At 48.6% G+C, this 20,404-nt stretch overlaps 13 non-coding genes across 13 annotated transcripts; all 13 read left to right on the forward strand.

Moving 5' to 3' along the window:
• The first annotated feature begins 17 nt into the window (after positions 1–17).
• LOC134997915 (U1 spliceosomal RNA) lies at positions 18–178 on the forward strand. The gene has a single exon (XR_010200286.1). It is a non-coding gene; the product is annotated as a U1 spliceosomal RNA (small nuclear RNA).
• Positions 179–850: 672 nt separating this feature from the next.
• LOC134997839 (U1 spliceosomal RNA) lies at positions 851–1,014 on the forward strand. The gene has a single exon (XR_010200215.1). It is a non-coding gene; the product is annotated as a U1 spliceosomal RNA (small nuclear RNA).
• A 152-nt stretch (positions 1,015–1,166) lies between these two features.
• Positions 1,167–1,327, forward strand: LOC134997916 (U1 spliceosomal RNA). The gene has a single exon (XR_010200287.1). It is a non-coding gene; the product is annotated as a U1 spliceosomal RNA (small nuclear RNA).
• Positions 1,328–1,999: 672 nt separating this feature from the next.
• LOC134997836 (U1 spliceosomal RNA) lies at positions 2,000–2,163 on the forward strand. Its single transcript, XR_010200212.1, has one exon. It is a non-coding gene; the product is annotated as a U1 spliceosomal RNA (small nuclear RNA).
• A 152-nt stretch (positions 2,164–2,315) lies between these two features.
• LOC134998007 (U1 spliceosomal RNA) lies at positions 2,316–2,478 on the forward strand. The gene has a single exon (XR_010200375.1). It is a non-coding gene; the product is annotated as a U1 spliceosomal RNA (small nuclear RNA).
• A 671-nt stretch (positions 2,479–3,149) lies between these two features.
• Positions 3,150–3,313, forward strand: LOC134997815 (U1 spliceosomal RNA). Its single transcript, XR_010200192.1, has one exon. It is a non-coding gene; the product is annotated as a U1 spliceosomal RNA (small nuclear RNA).
• A 152-nt stretch (positions 3,314–3,465) lies between these two features.
• Positions 3,466–3,628, forward strand: LOC134998022 (U1 spliceosomal RNA). The gene has a single exon (XR_010200387.1). It is a non-coding gene; the product is annotated as a U1 spliceosomal RNA (small nuclear RNA).
• Positions 3,629–4,302: 674 nt separating this feature from the next.
• LOC134997818 (U1 spliceosomal RNA) lies at positions 4,303–4,466 on the forward strand. The gene has a single exon (XR_010200195.1). It is a non-coding gene; the product is annotated as a U1 spliceosomal RNA (small nuclear RNA).
• A 152-nt stretch (positions 4,467–4,618) lies between these two features.
• Positions 4,619–4,781, forward strand: LOC134998005 (U1 spliceosomal RNA). Its single transcript, XR_010200373.1, has one exon. It is a non-coding gene; the product is annotated as a U1 spliceosomal RNA (small nuclear RNA).
• Positions 4,782–5,452: 671 nt separating this feature from the next.
• On the forward strand, positions 5,453–5,616 carry LOC134998025 (U1 spliceosomal RNA). The gene has a single exon (XR_010200391.1). It is a non-coding gene; the product is annotated as a U1 spliceosomal RNA (small nuclear RNA).
• A 152-nt stretch (positions 5,617–5,768) lies between these two features.
• On the forward strand, positions 5,769–5,931 carry LOC134997901 (U1 spliceosomal RNA). The gene has a single exon (XR_010200273.1). It is a non-coding gene; the product is annotated as a U1 spliceosomal RNA (small nuclear RNA).
• A 671-nt stretch (positions 5,932–6,602) lies between these two features.
• LOC134997883 (U1 spliceosomal RNA) lies at positions 6,603–6,766 on the forward strand. Its single transcript, XR_010200256.1, has one exon. It is a non-coding gene; the product is annotated as a U1 spliceosomal RNA (small nuclear RNA).
• Positions 6,767–6,918: 152 nt separating this feature from the next.
• Positions 6,919–7,081, forward strand: LOC134997936 (U1 spliceosomal RNA). The gene has a single exon (XR_010200308.1). It is a non-coding gene; the product is annotated as a U1 spliceosomal RNA (small nuclear RNA).
• Positions 7,082–20,404: the final 13,323 nt, after the last annotated feature.

The following is a 20,404-nucleotide window of genomic DNA, read 5'->3' on the forward strand; positions in this document are numbered from 1 at the left end:
CAGCTCTAGCCCAACTTCTACTTACCTGCCAGGTGAGATACTATGATCATGAAGGTGCTTCTCCCAGGGCAAGGCTCACCCATTGCACTCTGGGTGTGCTGCTCCTGCGATTTCCCCAAATGTGGGAAACTTGACTGCATAATTTGTGTTTCCCTGGTCGGCTCTCGTATAATTCAGATCTCTTTGTCTCAGGTCTCTCTCCAGCCTAGTTTGCTGTCTGTTTCCACTTCTCTTTTCTTGAGCTGCTCCCTTCTATGCCCTTGCGCACTATCCTGACTTCTCCCGTATGCTTAATTTGTGCCTTCCAACGCACAATGCGAACTACAGGTAGTGCTGCAGGGCCCACACCCTTTTACTTGCCTTACAGAGCAGCTCTGGAGCTGTTACAGTGCCCAGCTGCTGCAAGAAATCAGCTTGAATGCTTCAGTGGCTGGGGCATAGCCAACATGAGCCCCACACCGAAGGAGGGTGGAGGTGTTTAATGCGAACTAGGGGTCATCCAAGCGCCGCAAAAGGCCGCCATGCCCTGCATACCCCTTTTCTCTTTTCATATGCAGACGAGGGTTGAAGCCAACTTTGACCCACTGCTTGGATGACATCACCATATGCAAATCCATCTGCTGCAGGCCTTCCCCCAGGAATGCTTGTACTAGTTGTTGCATTTGGTTTGTTGTTTGGGGGTGCTTCAGTATTAGGCAGCCTTCTGCCCTCCCATGTTCATCTGAAAATATGTGTTCTCCCTGCAGTTGTTGTCCCCAGATGAGAGTTCCCTTGTGCTGCCTCAGTTGAATCTCCTTTACTTGACAGAGATGTGCCTGAGCAGCGGCCCTCCCCAGCCCTATCCCAAATCATACTTATTTTGCATAGGAGATACCATGGTCATGAAGATTGTTCTCCCAGGGTGAGGTTCATTCATTGCATTCTGGGTATGCTGACCCCTATGATTTCCCCAAATGTGGGAAACTCGACTGCATTATTTGTGGTAGTGGGGAACTGTGTTTGTTCTTTCCTCTGGTCAGCTCTGGTAAAAGTCAGATTTATTTGTCTCAGATCTTCCTCTAGCCTTGTTCTTCTTTTGAGAGTTTCCTTGTGCTGCCTCAGTTGGATCTCCTTCATTTGACAGGGGGGTGCCCGGGCAGCGACCCTCCCCAGCTCTAGCCCAGCTCCTACTTACCTGCCAGGTGAGATACTATGATCATGAAGGTGCTTCTCCCAGGGCAAGGCTCACCCATTGCACTCTGGGTGTGCTGCTCCTGCGATTTCCCCAAATGTGGGAAACTTGACTGCATAATTTGTGTTTCCCTGGTCGGCTCTCGTATAATTCAGATCTCTTTGTCTCAGGTCTCTCTCCAGCTTAGTTTGCTGTCTGTTTCCACTTCTCTTTTCTTGAGCCGCTCCCTTCTATGCCCTTGCGCACTATCCTGACTTCTCCCGTATGCTTAATTTGTGCCTTCCAACGCACAATGCGAACTACAGGTAGTGCTGCAGGGCCCACACCCTTTTACTTGCCTTACAGAGCAGCTCTGGAGCTGTTACAGTGCCCAGCTGCTGCAAGAAATCAGTTTGAATGCTTCAGGGGCTGGGGCATAGCCAACATGAGCCCCACACCGAAGGAGGGTGGAGGTGTTTAATGCGAACTAGGGGTCATCCAAGCGCCGCAAAAGGCCGCCATGCCCTGCATACCCCTTTTCTCTTTTCATATGCAGATGAGGGTTCCAGCCAACTTTGACCCACTGCTTGGATGACATCACCGTATGCAAATCCGTCTTCTGCAGACCTTCCCCCAGGAATGCTTGTACTAGTTGTTGCATTTGGTCTGTTGTTTGGGGGTGCTTCAGTATTAGGCAGCCTTCTGCCCTCCCATGTTCATCTGAAAATATGTGTTCTCCCTGCAGTTGTTGTCCCCAGATGAGAGTTCCCTTGTGCTGCCTCAGTTGAATCTCCTTTACTTGACAGAGTTGTGCCTGAGCAGAGGCACTCCCCAGCCCTATCCCAAATCATACTTATTTTGCATAGGAGATACCATGGTCATGAAGTTTGTTCTCCCAGGGTGAGGTTCATTCATTGCATTCTGGGTATGCTGACACCTGTGATTTCCCCAAATGTGGGAAACTCGACTGCATTATTTGTGGTAGTGGGGGACTGTGTTTGTGCTTTCCTCTGGTCAGCTCTGGTAAAAGTCCGATTTCTTTGTCTCAGATCTGCCTCTAGCCTTGTTCTTCTTTCGAGAGTTCCCTTGTGCTGCCTCAGTTGGATCTCCTTCACTTGACAGGGGGGTGCCCGAGCAGCGACCCTCCCCAGCTCTAGCCCAACTCCTACTAACCTGCCAGGTGATATACTATGATCAGGAAGGTGCTTCTCCCAGGGCAAGGCTCACCCATTGCACTCTGGGTGTGCTGATCCTGCGATTTCCCCAAATTTGGGAAACTTGATTGCATAATTTGTGTTTCCCCTGGTCGGCTCTCGTATAATTCAGATCTCTTTGTCTCAGGTCTCTCTCCAGCCTAGTTTGCTGTCTGTTTCCACTTCTCTTTTCTTGAGCCGCTCCCTTCTATGCCCTTGCGCACTATCCTGACTTCTCCCGTCTGCTTACTTTGTGCCTTCCAACGCACAATGCGAACTACAGGTAGTGCTGCAGGGCCCACACCCTTTTACTTGCCTTAAAGAGCAGCTCTGGAGCTGTTACAGTGCCCAACTGCTGCAAGAAATCAGCTTGAATGCTTCAAGGGCTGGGGCATAGCCAACATGAGCCCCACACCGAAGGAGGGTGGAGGTGTTTAATGCGAACTAGGGGTCATCCAAGCGCCGCAAAAGGCCACCATGCCCTGCACGCCCCTTTTCTCTTTTCATATGCAGACGAGGGTTGAAGCCAACTTTGACCCACTGCTTGGATGACATCACCATATGCAAATCCATCTGCTGCAGGCCTTCCCCCAGGAATGCTTGCACTAGTTGTTGCATTTGGTTTGTTGTTTGGGGGTGCTTCAGTATTAGGCAGCCTTCTGCCCTCCCATGTTCATCTGAAAATATGTGTTCTCCCTGCAGTTGTTGTCCCCAGATGAGAGTTCCCTTGTGCTGCCTCAGTTGAATCTCCTTTACTTGACAGAGATGTGCCTGAGCAGCGGCCCTCCCCAGCCCTATCCCAAAACATACTTATTTTGCATAGGAGATACCATGGTCATGAAGATTGTTCTCCTAGGGTGAGGTTCATTCATTGCATTCTGGGAATGCTGACCTCTGTGATTTCCCCAAATGTGGGAAACTCGACTGCATTATTTGTGGTAGTGGGGGACTGTGTTTGTGCTTTCCTCTGGTCAGCTCTGGTAAAAGTCAGATTTCTTTGTCTCAGATCTTCCTCTAGCCTTGTTCTTCTTTTGAGAGTTCCCTTGTGCTGCCTCAGTTGGATCTCCTTCACTTGACAGGGGGGTGCCCGAGCAGCGACCCTCCCCAGCTCTAACCCAACTCCTACTTACCTGCCAGGTGAGATACTATGATCATGAAGGTGCTTCTCCCAGAGCAAGGCTCACCCATTGCACTCTAAGTGTGCTGCCCCTGCGATTTCTCCAAATGTGGGAAACTTGACTGCATAATTTATGTTTCCCCTGGTCGGCTCTCGTATAATTCAGATCTCTTTGTCTCAGTTCTCTCTCCAGCCTTGTTTGCTGTCTGTTTCCACTTCTTTTTTCTTGAGCCTCTCCCTTCTATACCCTTGTGCACTATCCTGACTTCTCCTCCCGTCTGCTTACTTTGTGCCTTCTAATGCACAATGCAAACTACAGGTAGTGCTGCAGGGCCCACACCCTTTTACTTGCCTTACAGAGCAGCTCTGGAGCTGTTACAGTGCCCAGCTGCTGCAAGAAATAAGTTTGAATGCTTCAGGGGCTGGGTCATGGCCAACATGAGCCCCACACCGAAGGAGGGTGGGGGTGTTTAATGCGAACTATGGGTCATCCAAGCGCCGCAAAAGGCCGCCATGCCCTGCATACCCCTTTTCTCTTTTCATATGCAGATGAGGGTTCCAGCCAACTTTGGCCCACTGCTTGGATGACATCACCGTATGCAAATCCGTCTTCTACAGACCTTCCCCCAGGAATGCTTTTATTAGTTGTTGCATTTGGTTTGTTGTTTGGGGGTGCTTCAGTATTAGGCAGCCTTCTGCCCTCCCATGTTCATCTGAAAATATGTGTTCTCCCTTCAGTTGTTGTCCCCAGATGAGAGTTCCCTTGTGCTGCCTCAGTTGAATCTCCTTTACTTGACAGAGATGTGCCTGAGCAGCGGCCCTCCCCAGCCCTATCCCAAATCATACTTATTTTGCATAGGAGATACCATGGTCATGAAGATTGTTCTTCCAGGGTGAGGTTCATTCATTGCATTCTGGGTATGCTGACCCCTGTGATTTCCCCAAATGTGGGAAACTCGACTGCATTATTTGTGGTAGTGGGGGACTGTGTTTGTGCTTTCTTCTGGTCAGCTCTGGTAAAAGTCAGATTTCTTTGTCTCAGATCTTCCTCTAGCCTTGTTCTTCTTTCGACATTTCCCTTGTGCTACCTCAGTTGGATCTCCTTCACTTGACAGGGGGGTGCCCGAGCAGCGACCCTCCCCAGCTCTAGCCCAACTCCTACTTACCTGCCAGGTGAGATACTATGATCAGGAAGGTGCTTCTCCCAGGGCAAGGCTCACCCATTGCACTCTGGGTGTGCTGATGATGCGATTTCCCCAAATGTGGGAAACTTGACTGCATAATTTGTGTTTCCCCTGGTCGGCTCTCGTATAATTCAGATCTCTTTGTCTCAGGTCTCTCTCCAGCCTAGTTTGCTGTCTGTTTCCACTTCTCTTTTCTTGAGCCGCTCCCTTCTATTCCCTTGCGCACTATCCTGACTTCTCCCGTCTGCTTAATTTGTGCCTTCCAACGCACAATGCGAACTACAGGTAGTGCTGCAGGGCCCACACCCTTTTACTTGCCTTACAGAGCAGCTCTGGAGCTGTTACAGTGCCCAGCTGCTGCAAGAAATCAGTTTGAATGCTTCAGGGGCAGGGGCATAGCCAACATGAGCCCCACACCGAAGGAGGGTGGAGGTGTTTAATGCGAACTAGGGGTCATCAAAGCGCCGCAAAAGGCCGCCATGCCCTGCACGCCCCTTTTCTCTTTTCATATGCAGACGAGGGTTGAAGCCAACTTTGACCCACTGCTTGGATGACATCACCATATGCAAATCCATCTGCTGCAGGCCTTCCCCCAGGAATGCTTGTACTAGTTGTTGCATTTGGTTTGTTGTTTGGGGGTGCTTCAGTATTAGGCAGCCTTCTGCCCTCCCATGTTCATCTGAAAATATGTGTTCTCCCTGCAGTTGTTGTCCCCAGATGAGAGTTCCCTTGTGCTGCCTCAGTTGAATCTCCTTTACTTGACAGAGATGTGCCTGAGCAGCGGCCCTCCCCAGCCCTATCCCAAAACATACTTATTTTGCATAGGAGATACAATGGTCATGAAGATTGTTCTCCTAGGGTGAGGTTCATTCATTGCATTCTGGGAATGCTGACCTCTGTGATTTCCCCAAATGTGGGAAACTCGACTGCATTATTTGTGGTAGTGGGGGACTGTGTTTGTGCTTTCCTCTGGTCAGCTCTGGTAAAAGTCAGATTTCTTTGTCTCAGATCTTCCTCTAGCATTGTTCTTCTTTCGAGAGTTCCCTTGTGCTGCCTCAGTTGGATCTCCTTCACTTGACAGGGGGGTGCCCGAGCAGCGACCCTCCCCAGCTGTAGCCCATCTCCTACTTACCTGCCAGGTGAGATACTATGATCAGGAAGGTGCTTCTCCCAGGGCAAGGCTCACCCATTGCACTCTGGGTGTGCTGCTCCTGTGATTTCCCCAAATGTGGGACACTTGACTGCATAATTTGTGTTTCCTCTGGTCTGCTCTCGTATAATTCAGATCTCTTTGTCTCAGGTCTCTCTCCAGCCTAGTTTGCTGTCTGTTTCCACTTCTCTTTTCTTGAGCCGCTCCCTTCTATGCCCTTGCGCACTATCCTGACTTCTCCCGTCTGCTTACTTTGTGCCTTCCAACGCACAATGCGAACTACAGGTAGTGCTGCAGGTCCCACACCCTTTTATTTGCCTTACAGAGCAGCTCTGAAGCTGTTACAGTGCCCAACTGCTGCAAGAAATCAGCTTGAATGCTTCAGGGGCTGGGGCATAGCCAACATGAGCCCCACACCGAAGGAGGGTGGGGGTGTTTAATGCGAACTAGGGGTCATCCAAGCGCCGCAAAAGGCCACCATGCCCTGCATACCCCTTTTCTCTTTTCATATGCAGATGAGGGTTCCAGCCAATTTTGGCCCACTGCTTGGATGACATCACCGTATGCAAATCCGTCTTCTGCAGACCTTCCCCAAGGAATGCTTGTACTAGTTGTTGCATTTGGTTTGTTGTTTGGGGGTGCTTCAGTATTAGGCAGCCTTCTGCCCTCCCATGTTCATCTGAAAATATGTGTTCTCCCTGCAGTTGTTGTCCCCAGATGAGAGTTCCCTTGTGCTGCCTCAGTTGAATCTCCTTTACTTGACAGAGATGTGCCTGAGCAGCGGCCCTCCCCAGCCCTATCCCAAAACATACTTATTTTGCATAGGAGATACCATGGTCATGAAGATTGTTCTCCCAGGGTGAGGTTCATTTATTGCATTCTGGGTATGCTGACCCCTATGATTTCTCCAAATGTGGGAAACTCGACTGCATTATTTGTGGTAGTGGGGGACTGTGTTTGTTCTTTCCTCTGGTCAGCTCTGGTAAAAGTCAGATTTATTTGTCTCAGATCTTCCTCTAGCCTTGTTCTTCTTTCGAGAGTTTCCTTGTGCTGCCTCAGTTGGATCTCCTTCACTTGACAGGGGGGTGCCCGAGCAGCGACCCTCCCCAGCTCTAGCCCAACTCCTACTTACCTGCCAGGTGAGATACTATGATCATGAAGGTGCTTCTCCCAGGGCAAGGCTCACCCATTGCACTCTGGGTGTGCTGCTCCTGCGATTTCCCCAAATGTGGGAAACTTGACTGCATAATTTATGTTTCCCCTGGTCGGCTCTCGTATAATTCAGATCTCTTTGTCTCAGGTCTCTCTCCAGCCTAGTTTGCTGTCTGTTTCCACTTCTCTTTTCTTGAGCCGCTCCCTTCTATGCCCTTGCGCACTATCCTGACTTCTCCCGTATGCTTAATTTGTGCCTTCCAACGCACAATGCGAACTACAGGTAGTGCTGCAGGGCCCACACCCTTTTACTTGCCTTACAGAGCAGCTCTGGAGCTGTTACAGTGCCCAGCTGCTGCAAGAAATCAGCTTGAATGCTTCAGGGGCTGGGGCATAGCCAACATGAGCCCCACACCGAAGGAGGGTGGAGGTGTTTAATGCGATAATCCTGTCTTCCAAGACCAGAATCTCACTCCATTGGTGGCTGCACAGTTCTCACCTCCTAGAGGGGCGATGGTTCGGGATCCAGGACTGGATCCTAGGGACCAAGGATGCAACCCTCCGAGGCTGGGAAGCAGTCACACAGGGGGAAAACATCCAAGGAAGATGGTCAAGTCAGGAAAGTTGTCTCCACATAAATGTTCTGGAGTTAAGGGCCATTTAATAACTGCAGACACAGTACGCACTGGGACGGGTGCCCAGCATCCTCTACGGACTAAGAGAAAAGGATTTACCGGTAGGTATTAAAATCCTATTTTCTCTAACGTCCTAGAGGATGCTGGGGACTCCGTAAGGACCATGTGGATAGACAGGCTCCGCAGGAGACATGGGTACTTTAAGAAAGACTTTAGTTCTGGGTGTACACTGGCTCCTCCCTCTATGCCCCTCCTCCAGACCTCAGTTTGATACTGTGCCCAGTGGAGACTGAGTGCTTTTCAGGAGCTCTCCTGAGCTTTCTGACAGAAAGTATTTTGTTAGGTTTTTAATTTTCAGGGAGCACTGCTGGCAACAGACTCCCTGCATCGAGGGACTGAGGGGAGAGAAGCAGCCCTACTCTCTGAGTTGCAAGGTCCTGCTTCTTAGGCTACTGGACACCATTTGCTCCAGAGGGATTGGTACACAGGATCTCACCCTCGCCGTCCGTCCCAGAGCCGCGCCTCCGTCCCCCTCGCAGAGCCGGAAGATAGAAGCCGGGTGAGTATGAGAAGAAAAGAGGACTTCAGAGGCGGCAGAAGATTTCATGATCTTCACTGAAGTAACGCACAGCACTGCAGCTGTGCGCCATTGCTCCCATACACCTCACATACTCCGGTCACTGTAAGGGTGCAGTGCGCAGGGGGGTGGGGGGTGGGCGCCCTGGGCAGCAATATAAACCTCTTTTTGGCATAAATATAACACATATACAGCTGGGCACTGTATATATGTATGAGCCCCCGCCAATTTTACAGTTTAAGCGGGACAGAAGCCCGCCGCCGAGGGTGCGGGGCTTCTCCCTCAGCACTCACCAGCGCCATTTTTTCTTCACAGCACCGCTGAGAGGAAGCTCCCCGGACTCTCCCCTGCTTATACCATGGTAGACAAGAGAGTTGAAAAGAGGGGGGGGGGGGCACATAATTCGGCGCAAATTACATACAGCAGTACTACTGGGCAAACATTAAGTTACTGTGTTATTCCTGGGTTATATACCACTGGGGTGTGTGCTGGCATACTCTCTCTCTGTCTGTCTCTCCAAAGGGCGTTGTGGGGAAACTGTCTTCAGAAAAAGCATTCCCTGTGTGTGTGGTGTGTCGGTACACGTGTGTCGACATGTCTGAGGAAGAAGGCTATATTAGAGAGGAGCAGGAGCAAATGAATGTGGTGTCTCCGCCGACAGCTGATTGGATGGATATGTGGAATGTTTTAAATGCTAGTGTAAACTCATTGCACAAAAAATTAGACAAGGCTGAAGCTTTGGGACAGTCAGGGTCTCAACCCATGCCTGATCCTATGTTGCAGGGACTGTCAGGGTCTCATAAGCGCCCACTATCCCAGATTGTTGGCACAGATACCGACACGGATTCTGACTCCAGTGTCGATTACGATGATGCAAAGTTACAGCCAAAATTGGCAAAATCCATTCGATATATGATTATGGCAATAAAAGATGTTTTGCACATCACAGAGGAACCCCCTGTCCCTGACAAGAGGGTACATATGTACAAGGGAAAGAAGCCTGAGGTAACCTTTGAGGAGGTCACACGAGCTGAACGAGTTATGTGAAAAAGCTTGGGAATCTCCAGATAAAAGACTGCAGATTTCCAAAAGGATTCTTATGGCGTATCCTTTCCCATCAATTGATAGGTTACGATGGGAATCCTCCCCTAGGGTGGACAAAGCATTAACACGCTTATCCAAGAAGGTAGCCCTCCCGTCCCAGTATATGGCTACCCTCAAAGAGTCTGCTGACCGCAAACAGGAGATAACCCTGAAGTCCATTTATACACATTCAGGTACCTTACTCAGACCGGCAATTGCGTCGGCCTGGGTGTGTAGTGCTGTAGCGGCATGGACGGATACCTTATCTGAGGGGATGGATACCCTAGATAAGGATACTATTTTATTGACCCTGGGGCATATAAGAGATGCTGTCCTATATATGTGTGTGTATGCAAACTACAGGTGGTGCTGCAGGGCTCACACCCTTTTACTTGTCTTGTAGAGCAACTCTGGAGCTGTTACTGGGTCCAGCTGCTGCAAGAAATCAGCTTAAATGCTTCAGGGGCTGGGGCATGGCCAACATGAGCCCCACACTGATGGGGGATGGGGGTGTATAAAGCGATTTAGGGGTCATCCAAGCGCAACCCCACAAAGGCCGCCATGCCCTGCGTGACCCTTTTCTCTTTTCATATGCAGACGAGGGTTGCAGCCAACTATGCCCACTGCTTGGATGACATCACCATATGCAAATCCATCTGCTGCAGGCCTTCCCCCAGGAATGCTTGCACTAGTTGTTGCATTTGGTTTGTTGTTTGGGGGTGCTTCAGTATTAGGCAGCCTTCTGCCCTCCCACATTCGTCTGAAATTGTGTTCTCCCTGCAGTTGTTGTCCCCAGATGAGAGTTCCCTTGTGCTTCCTCTGTTGAATCTCCTTAACTTGACAGGGGTGTGCCAGAGCAGCCGCCCTCCACAGCCCTATCCCAACACATACTTATCTTGCATATGAGATCTCTTGATCATGAAGATAGTTCTCACAGGGTGAGGTTCATCCATTACATTTTAAAGTAGGAAGGTACAAATTATATATTCAAATGTTTCCCCCCCTTACTTTCTCAATTGTGCCCATCAGCAGCTATTCTTATGTTGCTGCCAATGGGTGTGACACATTCATTTATTCTGTGGGGTACACTGGACTCCACAAGGATTCACATTGGGGTGTAGAGTAGGATCTTGATCTGAGGCACCAACAGGCTCAAAGCTTTTGACTGTTCCCAAGATGTTTAGTGCCCCCTCCTCTATAACCTCACTTCCATGAACAGGGAGCTCAGTTTGTAGTTGGTGCCTTCAGTAGCAGGCCACTTAACATGGGGCTGCCTCAGGCAGCCTATTCTTAGCTATTAATTTTGGCAAGAAAAGAAGAACTTTTTTTATAAGAATCTACAAGGGCTGCAGCAGGCTAGGTCTAATAGACCTCTTTACTGCAGCTCCATCACTCCCAGTGGCGCAGTATACTCCCGTGCCCCGGTTGCTGGGTCACTTGCAGCAGAGGCTCCGGTTTCTTCCTAAGGTCAGTCACACACACACACACACACCGCCCTCCGGGATCACGAGGCCGCTGATGGGGGCGGGCCGTGTGCGCACTGGCGTGGACACTGATTACTGGGCAGCCGCTCCACTAGCCACCAGGGACAGTTAAGGAGCACAGCTCTGGGTTTTTTTCTCCTATATTAACCCCATTTTGTACTACCCGCAGTGCATTGTGATAGATAATGGGGCCTGATTCAGGTTGGATTGCAATCCAACTGCAAAAACTGCTAAGAGCATACGCATCCGCCTGCATTTTCTGCGGCACCCCGCAGATAATGCGATCGCCTCTGCCTGTCAATCGGTGCAGGGGGGGGGGAGGGGGGTCAACAACACTTCATTTCCAAGTCGGAGATGGAGCGGTGTGGGGGCACGGTTTCAAAATGGGGTCGGCAACGGAGAAACAGGAGGCGTGATCAGAGCAGCTGCATGACATCACATGGGCCAGACTCTGCCAGTGGAGCCCCAGCGTCATGCGGTAGATTTTGTAGAGGCCGGGAGGACTTCTGTTCCTGGGAACTAGCTGTGTTGTGCAGCTTTATTCCTCTGCACCTACCTCTGGCAAGAAAGGACGCACCTCGCACTTTCTTGTTTCTTTGTGACCGAAAGGACTGCATTTGATAATGCGGAGCTTTCTTATGCTGTGAGGGAACATAAGGTAAAAAATTTGATTTTCCAGCTGTAGCTGTGCGTGTTAATGCTTTGTCCATCCTAGGGGAGGATTCCCATCGTAACCTGTCCGTTGATGGGAAAGGATACGCCATAAGAATCCTTTTGGAAATCTGCAGTCTTTTATCTGGAGATTCCCAAGCTTTTTCACATAACTCGTTCAGCTCGTGTGACCCCCTCAAAGGTTACCTCAGGCTTCTTTCCCTTGTACATATGTACACTCTTGTCAGGGACAGGGGGTTCCTCTGTGATGTGCAAAACATCTTTTATTGCCATAATCATATATCGAATGGATTTTGCCAATTTTGGCTGTAACTTTGCATCATCGTAATCGACACTGGAGTCAGAATCCGTGTCGGTATCTGTGTCAACAATCTGGGATAGTGGGCGCTTATGAGACCCTGACAGTCCCTGCAACATAGGATCAGGCATGGGTTGAGACCCTGACTGTCCCAAAGCTTCAGCCTTGTCTAATCTTTTGTGCAATGAGTTTACACTAGCATTTAAAACATTCCACATGTCCATCCAATCAGGTGTCAGCGGAGACACCACATTCATTTGCTCCTGCTCCTCTCTATTATAGCCTTCTTCCTCAGACATGTCGACACACGTGTACCGACACACCACACACACAGGGAATGCTTTTTCTGAAGACAGTTTCCCCACAAGGCCCTTTGGAGAGACAGAGAGAGAGTATGCCAGCACACACCCCAGCGCTATATAACCCAGGAATAGCACCGTAACTTAATGTTTGTCCAGTAGCGCTGCTGTATGTAATTTGCGCCGAATTATGTCCCCCCCCTCTCTTTTCAACCGTCTTCTCTACCGTGGTATAAGCAGGGGAGAGTCCGGGGAGCTTCCTCTCAGCGGTGCTGTGGAGAAAAAATGGCGCTGGTGAGTGCTGAGGGAGAAGCCCCGCCCCCTCGGCGGCGGGCTTCTGTCCCGCTTAAACTGTAAAATTGGCGGGGGCTCATACATATATACAGTGCCCAGCTGTATATATGTTATATTTTTGCCAAAAAGAGGTTTATATTGCTGCCCAGGGCGCCCCCCCTGCGCCCTGCACCATTACAGTGGCCGGATTATGTGAGGTGTATGGGAGCAATGGCGCACAGCTGCAGTGCTGTGCGTTACCTCAGTGAAGATCATGAACTCTGTGGAGCCCGTGTATCCCCATGGTCCTTACAGAGTCCCCAGCTTCCTCTAGGACGGTAAATCCTTTTCTCTTAGTCTGAAGAGGATGCTGGGCACCCGTCCCAGTGTGTACTGTGTCTGCAGTTATTAAATGGCCCTTAACTCCAGAACATTTATGTGGAGACAACTTTCCTGACTTGACCATCTTCCTTGGACGTTTTCCCCCTGTGTGACTGCTCCCCAGCCTCGGAGGGTTGCATCCGTGGTCCCTAGGATCCAGTCCTGGATCCCGAACCATCGCCCCTCTAGGAGGTGAGAACTGTGCAGCCACCAATGGAGTGAGATTCTGGTCTTGGAAGACAGGATTATCCTCCGATGCATGTGTAGGTGGGATCCGGACCACTTGTCCAACAGGTCCCACTGGAACACTCTGGCATGGAACCTGCCAAACTGAATGGCCTCGTAGGCCACAACCATCTTCCCCAGCAACCGAATGCATTGATGGATTAACACTCTTGCTGGTTTCAGAATGTGTTTGACCAGACTCTGGATCTCCATATCCTTTCCACTGGAAGAAAACCTCTTCTGTGTCCAGTATGACTCCCAAAAACAACAACCGCGTCATTGGGACCAACTGCGGTTTTGGCAAGTTTAGGAGCCAACCATGTTGTTGAAGAACTGTCAGGGAGAGTGCAATGTTTTGCACCAACTGGTCCCTGGATCTCGCCTTTATCAGGAGATCATCCAAGTATGGGATAATTGTGACTCCTTGCTTGCGAAGGAGAACCATCATTTCCGCCATCATCCTGGTGAAAATCCTCGGAGCTGTGGACAGACCAAACGGCAACGTCTGAAATTGGTAATGACAATCCTGAATTGCAAACCTTAGGTAGCTTGATGCAGTGGCTAAATGGGAACATGTAAGTAGGCATCCTTTATGTCTACCAAAACCATGAAATCTCCTTCCTCCGGACTGGAGATCACTACCCTGAGAGATTCCATCTTGAAATTGAATTTCTTTAGGAAGAAATTGAGGGATTTCAGATTTAAGATTGGTCTGACTGAGCCGTCCGGCTTCGGGACCACGAAGAGGCTTGAATAAAAACCTTCTCCCTGCTGACTAAGGCCAATTTGAACAATCAGTGAGGGGGAACGTCTTGAAACCCCAGTTTGTACCCTTGGGACACTATTTGTAAAACCCACGAGTCCAGGTCCGAATGAATCCAGAACTGACTGAAGAGTTTTAGACGTGCCCCCACTGGTGTGGGCTCCTGCAAGAAAGCCCCAGCGTCATGCAGTGGATTTGTCAGAAGCAGAGGACAATCTCTGCTCCTGCGATCTTGAAGAGGCTATAGACCTCTTCTTTCTCCTTCCTCTACCTGCAAAGAAAAGGGAATCTTAACTTCTTGCATATCTATTGGGCCAAAATGACTGCGTTAGATAATGATGCGTCTTCATCCGTTGAGAGGGAACATAGGACAAGAAGGTTGACTTACCTGCGGGAGCTGCCGAGATCAAATTAACTAGGCCGTCGCCAAACAAGGCTTCACCTTCATAGGGAAGAGACTCCCTTTCTTCTTGGAGTCAGCATCAGCATTCCCTTGGTGAATCCACAATGCCCTCCTATCCGAGACTGCCATGAAATTGGCCCGTGAACTCAATGTTTTTTTCCTGGGTCATATAGTGCTGGGGTGTGTGCTGGCATACTCTCTCTCTCTGTCTCTCCAAAGGGCCTTGTTGGGGAACTGTCCTCAGATAAGAGGATTCCCTGAGTGTATGGTGTGTCGGTACACGTGTGTCGACATGTCTGAGGTAGAAGGCTCTCCTAGAGGGGAGCAGGAGCAAATTAATGTGGTGTCTCCGTCGACAACGCCGACACCTGCCTGGATGGATATGTGGAATGTTTTAAGTGCTAATGTAAACTTATTGCACAAGAGATTAGACAAAGCTGAAGCTAGGGAACAGTCAGGGAGTCAACCCATGCCTGTCCCTATGTCGCAGGGACCTTCGGGGTCTCAAAAGCGCCCACTATCCCAAATAGTTGACACAGATACCGACACGGATTCTGACTCCAGTGTCGACTACGATGATGCAAAGTTACAGCCAAAATTGGCTAAATGTATTCGATATATGATTATTGCAATAAAAGATGTTTTGCACATCACAGAGGAACCCCCTGTCCCTGACACGAGGGTACACATGTATAAGGGAAAGAAACCTGAGATAACCTTTCCCCCCTCACATGAGTTGAACGAATTATGTGAAAAAGCTTGGGAATCTCCAGACAAAAAGCTGCAGATTCCCAAAAGGATTCTTATGGCGTATCCTTTCCTGCCAATGGACAGGATACGGTGGGAATCCTCCCCTAGGGTGGATAAATCATTGACACACTTATCCAAAAAGGTAGCGCTGCCATCCCAGGATACGGCTACCCTCAGGGACCCTGCTGACCGCAAGCAGGAGGTTACCCTAAAGTCCATTTACACACATTCTGGTACCTTACTCAGACCGGCAATTGCGTCGGCCGGGGTTGTAGCGCGGTAGCAGCATGAACAGATCCCTTATTAGCAGAGATTGAGACCCTAGATAAGGATGCTATGTTATTGACCATAGGGCATATAAAAGATGCTGTCCTATATATGAGAGATGCTCAAAGAGACATTAGTCTACTAGGTTCTAGAATAAACGCTATGTCGATTTCTGCTAGACGAGTCCTATGGACCCGGCAATGGACAGGTGATGCCGACTCAAAAAGGCATATGGAGGTTTTACCTTACAGGGGTGAGGAATTGTTTGGGGAAGGTCTCTCGGACCTAGTCTCCACAGCTACAGCTGGTAAATCAAATTTTTTGCCTTATATTCCCTCACAGCCTAAGACAGCACCACATTATCAAATGCAGTCCTTTCGATCACAGAGAAACAAGAAAGTACGAGGTGCGTCCTTTCTTGCCAGAGGTAAGGGCAGAGGGAAAAAGCTGCACAACACAGCTAGTTCCCAGGAACAGAAGTCCTCCCCGGCCTCTACAAAATCCACTGCATGACGCTGGTGCTCCGCTAAAGGAGTACGCCCCAGTGGGGGCACGTCTTCGAGTTTTCAGCCACATCTGGGTTCATTCGCAGGTGAATCCCTAGGCAATAGAAATTGTTTCTCAGGGTTACAAGCTGGAATTCGAAGAGGTGCCTCCTCGCCGGTTTTTCAAATCGGGCCTACCATCTTTTCCCCTGGAAAGGGAGATAGTGTTAAATGCAATTCACAAATTGTATCTTCAACAGGTGGCGGTCAAGGTTCCCCTGCTTCAACAAGGAAGGGGAAATTATTCGACCCTGTTTGTAGTCCCGAAACCGGACGGTTTGGTCAGACCCATATTAAATTTAAAATCCCTGAACCTATACTTGAAAAGGTTCAAGTTCAAGATGGAATCGCTAAGAGCGGTCATCGCCAGCCTAGAGGGGGGGGGGGGATTTTATGGTATCTCTGGACATAAAGGAGGCATACCTTCATGTACCCATTATCCACCTCATCAGGCGTACCTAAGATTTGTGGTACAGTATTGTCATTACCAATTTCAGACGTTGCCGTTTGGTCTCTCCAGAATTTTCCCCGAGAATTTTCACCAAGGTAATGGCGGAAATTATGGTGCTCCTGCAAAAGCAAGGTGTCACAATTATCCCGTACTTGAACGATCTCCTCATAAAAGCGAGATCAAGAGAGCAGTTGCTGAACAGCGTATAACTTTCACTGAAGGTGTTACAGCAACACAGCTGGATTCTCAATATCCCGAAGTCGCAGTTGGTTCCTACGACTCGTCTGACTTTGCTTGGGCATGATTCTGGATACGGACCAGAAAAAGGTTTATCTTCCGATAGAAAAGGCCCAGGAACTCATGACTCTGGTCAGGAACCTATTGAAACCAAAGGGTGTGGAGTGTAAGAGGGTGAGGGACTCACAAGCCCGAAGCTTTATTGAAAGACAGACACATATAAAGGGAGGATTAATAAATACAAAGATATCCTTTACTATAGAATGTAGTCCATTCCGGTCTTTCAACTTTTCCACAACTGAAAAACGGATAGTGTTCCCAAGCCTTCCATCCTGGAATATCTTCAGTCTCTCGCCAAAGAAGAAAACAATCCCTCCAGCAGACTCTTCAACCACGATACAAGATCACAGCCAAAAGGGCGAGAAGCAACTACACTTGCGTTTAACCAAAATGGCTAAAACTTAGTGGAGGAAAGTGCAGTGCACCAAAACATAAGCTGACACAATCATGGAGAATGCGCCAGCATATATGCTCTTCTAACAAGGGCCCTCATTCCGAGTTGTTCGCTCGGTAAAAATCTTCGCATCGCAGCGATTTTAAGCTTAATGCGCATGCGCAATGTCTGCACTGCGACTGCGCCAAGTAAATTTGCTATGCAGTTAGGAATTTTACTCACGGCATTTTCATCGTTCTGGCGATCGTAATGTGATTGACAGGAAATGGGTGTTACTGGGCGGAAACAGGCCGTTTTATGGGCGTGTGGGAAAAAACGCTACCGTTTCCGGAAAAAACGCAGGAGTGGCCGGAGAAACGGAGGAGTGTCTGGGCGAACGCTGGGTGTGTTTGTGACGTCAAACCAGGAACGACAAGCACTGAACTGATCGCAGATGCCGAGTAAGTCTGAAGCTACTCAGAAACTGCTACGAGGTGTGTAATCGCAATATTGCGAATACATCGTTCGCAATTTTAAGATGCTAAGATTCACTCCCAGTAGGCGGCGGCTTAGCATGAGCAAATCTGCTAAAATCCGCTTGCGAGCGAACAACTCGGAATGAGGGCCTATATTTTGCAAACCTGCTCTTGTTCCCTCCAGCTGCTCCATGTAGATTTGACGTCTGGCAAGGTGCATAACCCACTGACAAGCAGGCACACTCCTGCATGAGTTTTCACTCTCACTAGCTGGATGATACACATTCATTTGCATGTGCTCCACCTCCGACACACCGCCCACCCAACCACCCAGTCACCAGAGCCACCCACAAGCCAACTGGCTCCGTGATTTAATTTGCACAGTGCAGTCATCCAGGCAGCATGTCCTTCTCAATGGAATAATCTCTGGTTCCATGGAATCTTCCGCATTGGAATGCTGCGGAACAAAAATGATTTAAACATTCAGCTTGCTAGCATTCAATGTACCTGCGGCTTGGCTCTAGCACATGGGTCTTCATCCTGTGGCCCTCCAGCTGCTGTGAAACTACACATCCCAGCATGCCCTGCCATAGTTTTGCTATTAAGGTATGCTAAAACTGAGGCAGGGCATGCTGGGATATGTAGTTCCACAGCAGCTGGAGGGTCGCAGGTTGAAGACCCATGTTCTAGCATGCCTGTTCTATGATGCATGTTCCGTGATGTCACAATCAGCTTGGAATGGGGTGTCTAGCATGCATTTACTGACAGCCACTTGAGGGAGACACACATCAGGAGATGCAGCATATCGGAGGTCTTCGATGCCTTTCCAGCAAATGCACACCACCAGCTGCTGGTCTGGACACAAAGCAATGCCCACAATTGAAGGCTCAAAATGCCCAACTACAGGATTAATGTAAGTAGTGAATTTAGGAATGAATTTAGAAGTAGGAAATTAAGTTAGTTCACAAGTACATTCAAATTCAGATCTAAAGTCTAGGTAGGCCTCACGTCCTGGCAGCCCCCAGCATTTAAAAATGCCTTGATTAGAGTTAGGGAATTAAATGTAGATAAGAAGTAGACACAAAATAAGACTCCACAGAGCAATTATCAGGTGTCTTTATCAATTGTTGCATTTAAAAAATCAAGCAATTAGGGAACACAATGTTGTGACAATGTAACCCTATTTGCAAAATAGTACTAAATAAGTTTGTCGATGTAAGACATTTGCAAAGGCGCAAACAAAACACGCTGGAAAATGCAACTGAATCTGTTTTTGGAGGTTAGAATAGATGCAGGATCAAGTAGCTCAATGGGTAGGGTGTTTGATTAGAATTCAACAGGTTATAGGTTTGAAATTCCTGGGTATGGTAGTTTGAGATGTGTTATTTAATAAAGTATGTTTATATATTAGTCACACATGGCTTACTTGTATAAATGGCATGTCACCAGTTAGTGCTGACTGCTGATATGCCATTTGCACAAACACGCCATGTGTGACTGTATATGCATTTAAGGAGGGCAATACCACAAACCATTGAGTGTCAAGTATACTAGATATATCTTCATATCTCATGTGCTTTCTCTGAGACCAATCTTGTTATGCCCCTTCCCCACAAGGCATGCGCCTTTTGTCCATATTGCAAAAATGGGGAGGGAGGGGGGGGGCATATAATTCTCTGTCACAGGGCACCAAAAAGTCTAGTTATGGCTCTGGTATGCATTATGTAATCTGGCAGACCATCTCTCCAACACTGTCTGGTTGGAATAGAAATCCGGTTATCTATGTGAGCAAATGACCATCAACGATTTACTCTCAAACACTTGAAAATGGACAAAAATGGTCCCCTAAACAAATTGGTTACATTTTGGGTTTAACCAATTTGTGTAATGACCATTTTTGACCACTTTTCTAGTGTTTGGGAGCAAATGGTTAATTGACATTTGCTCCTATACATTACCAGATTTTCATGCCATCCATCCAGACTGGATAGATAGCCTGACAGATAATTGTGTAGTGTACGCCCAGGATAACTGTCAGTTGTGCTTTCTTTTATGACGGCACATAAATGGGTGGGCAGATCCAGGGCAAGCACTGCCCACTCATGCATAGTTGTCAACTGATGTGAAGTTCCAGGGGGCAATCTCAGTTATAAAGAAAAGTATCTGGAAATTGTCCCTAGTTTAAAAAAAAAAAAAAAAGAAATTGATCAACTCCATTTATTTAGTATGCTATCCCAGGTGATAGGATGCCGGCAGTCAGAACAACATACTTTATTAAATAACACATCTCAAACTACCATACCCAGGATTCAAACCTATAACCTGTTGAATTCTAATCAAACACCCTACCCATTGAGCTATTTGATCCTGCATAAAAATTGTGAACATTATATGAAGCTATTGGTACTTTGCAAAAAAAAAGTATCAGCATTACAATGCAGCAGATCCATGCAGTTTGCAGCCACACACTACATGTACCTGCTCAGCCACAATGCTGATTATTTCTTCACAAAGTACAAGGTGAGCTCCAAACAAAATTCTTTAGCTTAGAATTATACCTTTCTATGCCAAACCTAGAAGTCCCCCAGAGGGAGGCCTGCACCGTCATGCGGCAGGCTTGTCCGTTTTGGAAGCAGGCTGATGGGCAGCCCAGGCTTGCTTCAGTCTGGGCTTGGCAGGTCTGGAAGCATGAGCTTGCATTGGGTATGCCTGACCTTGGGTACGCTTTACCTGGAGGATGAAAGGGCCAAGGGAAAGTACTTTTAGCCTTCTGCGTGGTAGGAGTCATACTAGGTAGGCAAGCTGTTTTAGCAGTAGCCAGATCAGCTACAATCTTATTGAGGTCTTCTCCAAAGAGAGTGTCTCCCTTGAAAGGAAGCACCTCCAGGGTTTTCTTGGAATCCATATCCACCGACCAGGATCTCAACCAGCTGTATAAAGTATTACCTTGGAACTGGCTCTCCACTCCCCATTATCTGGTTATCATGGCTTCCTCCGCCAGTGTCCAGACTCGCTTGCTGAAGCTCGGCCACTTCTTCCTAGCAGCAGGCTCCTGGATCACTGGGCAGCAGAGGTGCTTGGGAGCCGGAAGGGGGCGGAGCAATCAGGCAGGCAGTTGCAGTGCTGCCCAGCTATCTGTGGTGTGAGAAGAAGCAGGGGCACCCCACCGCTGGCAGTGCTGCAGCTAGAGGCTGCTGGGCTGGGTC

Source organism: Pseudophryne corroboree, unplaced genomic scaffold (genome assembly GCF_028390025.1).
Source record: "Pseudophryne corroboree isolate aPseCor3 unplaced genomic scaffold, aPseCor3.hap2 scaffold_147, whole genome shotgun sequence".
NCBI lineage: Eukaryota > Metazoa > Chordata > Amphibia > Anura > Myobatrachidae > Pseudophryne > Pseudophryne corroboree.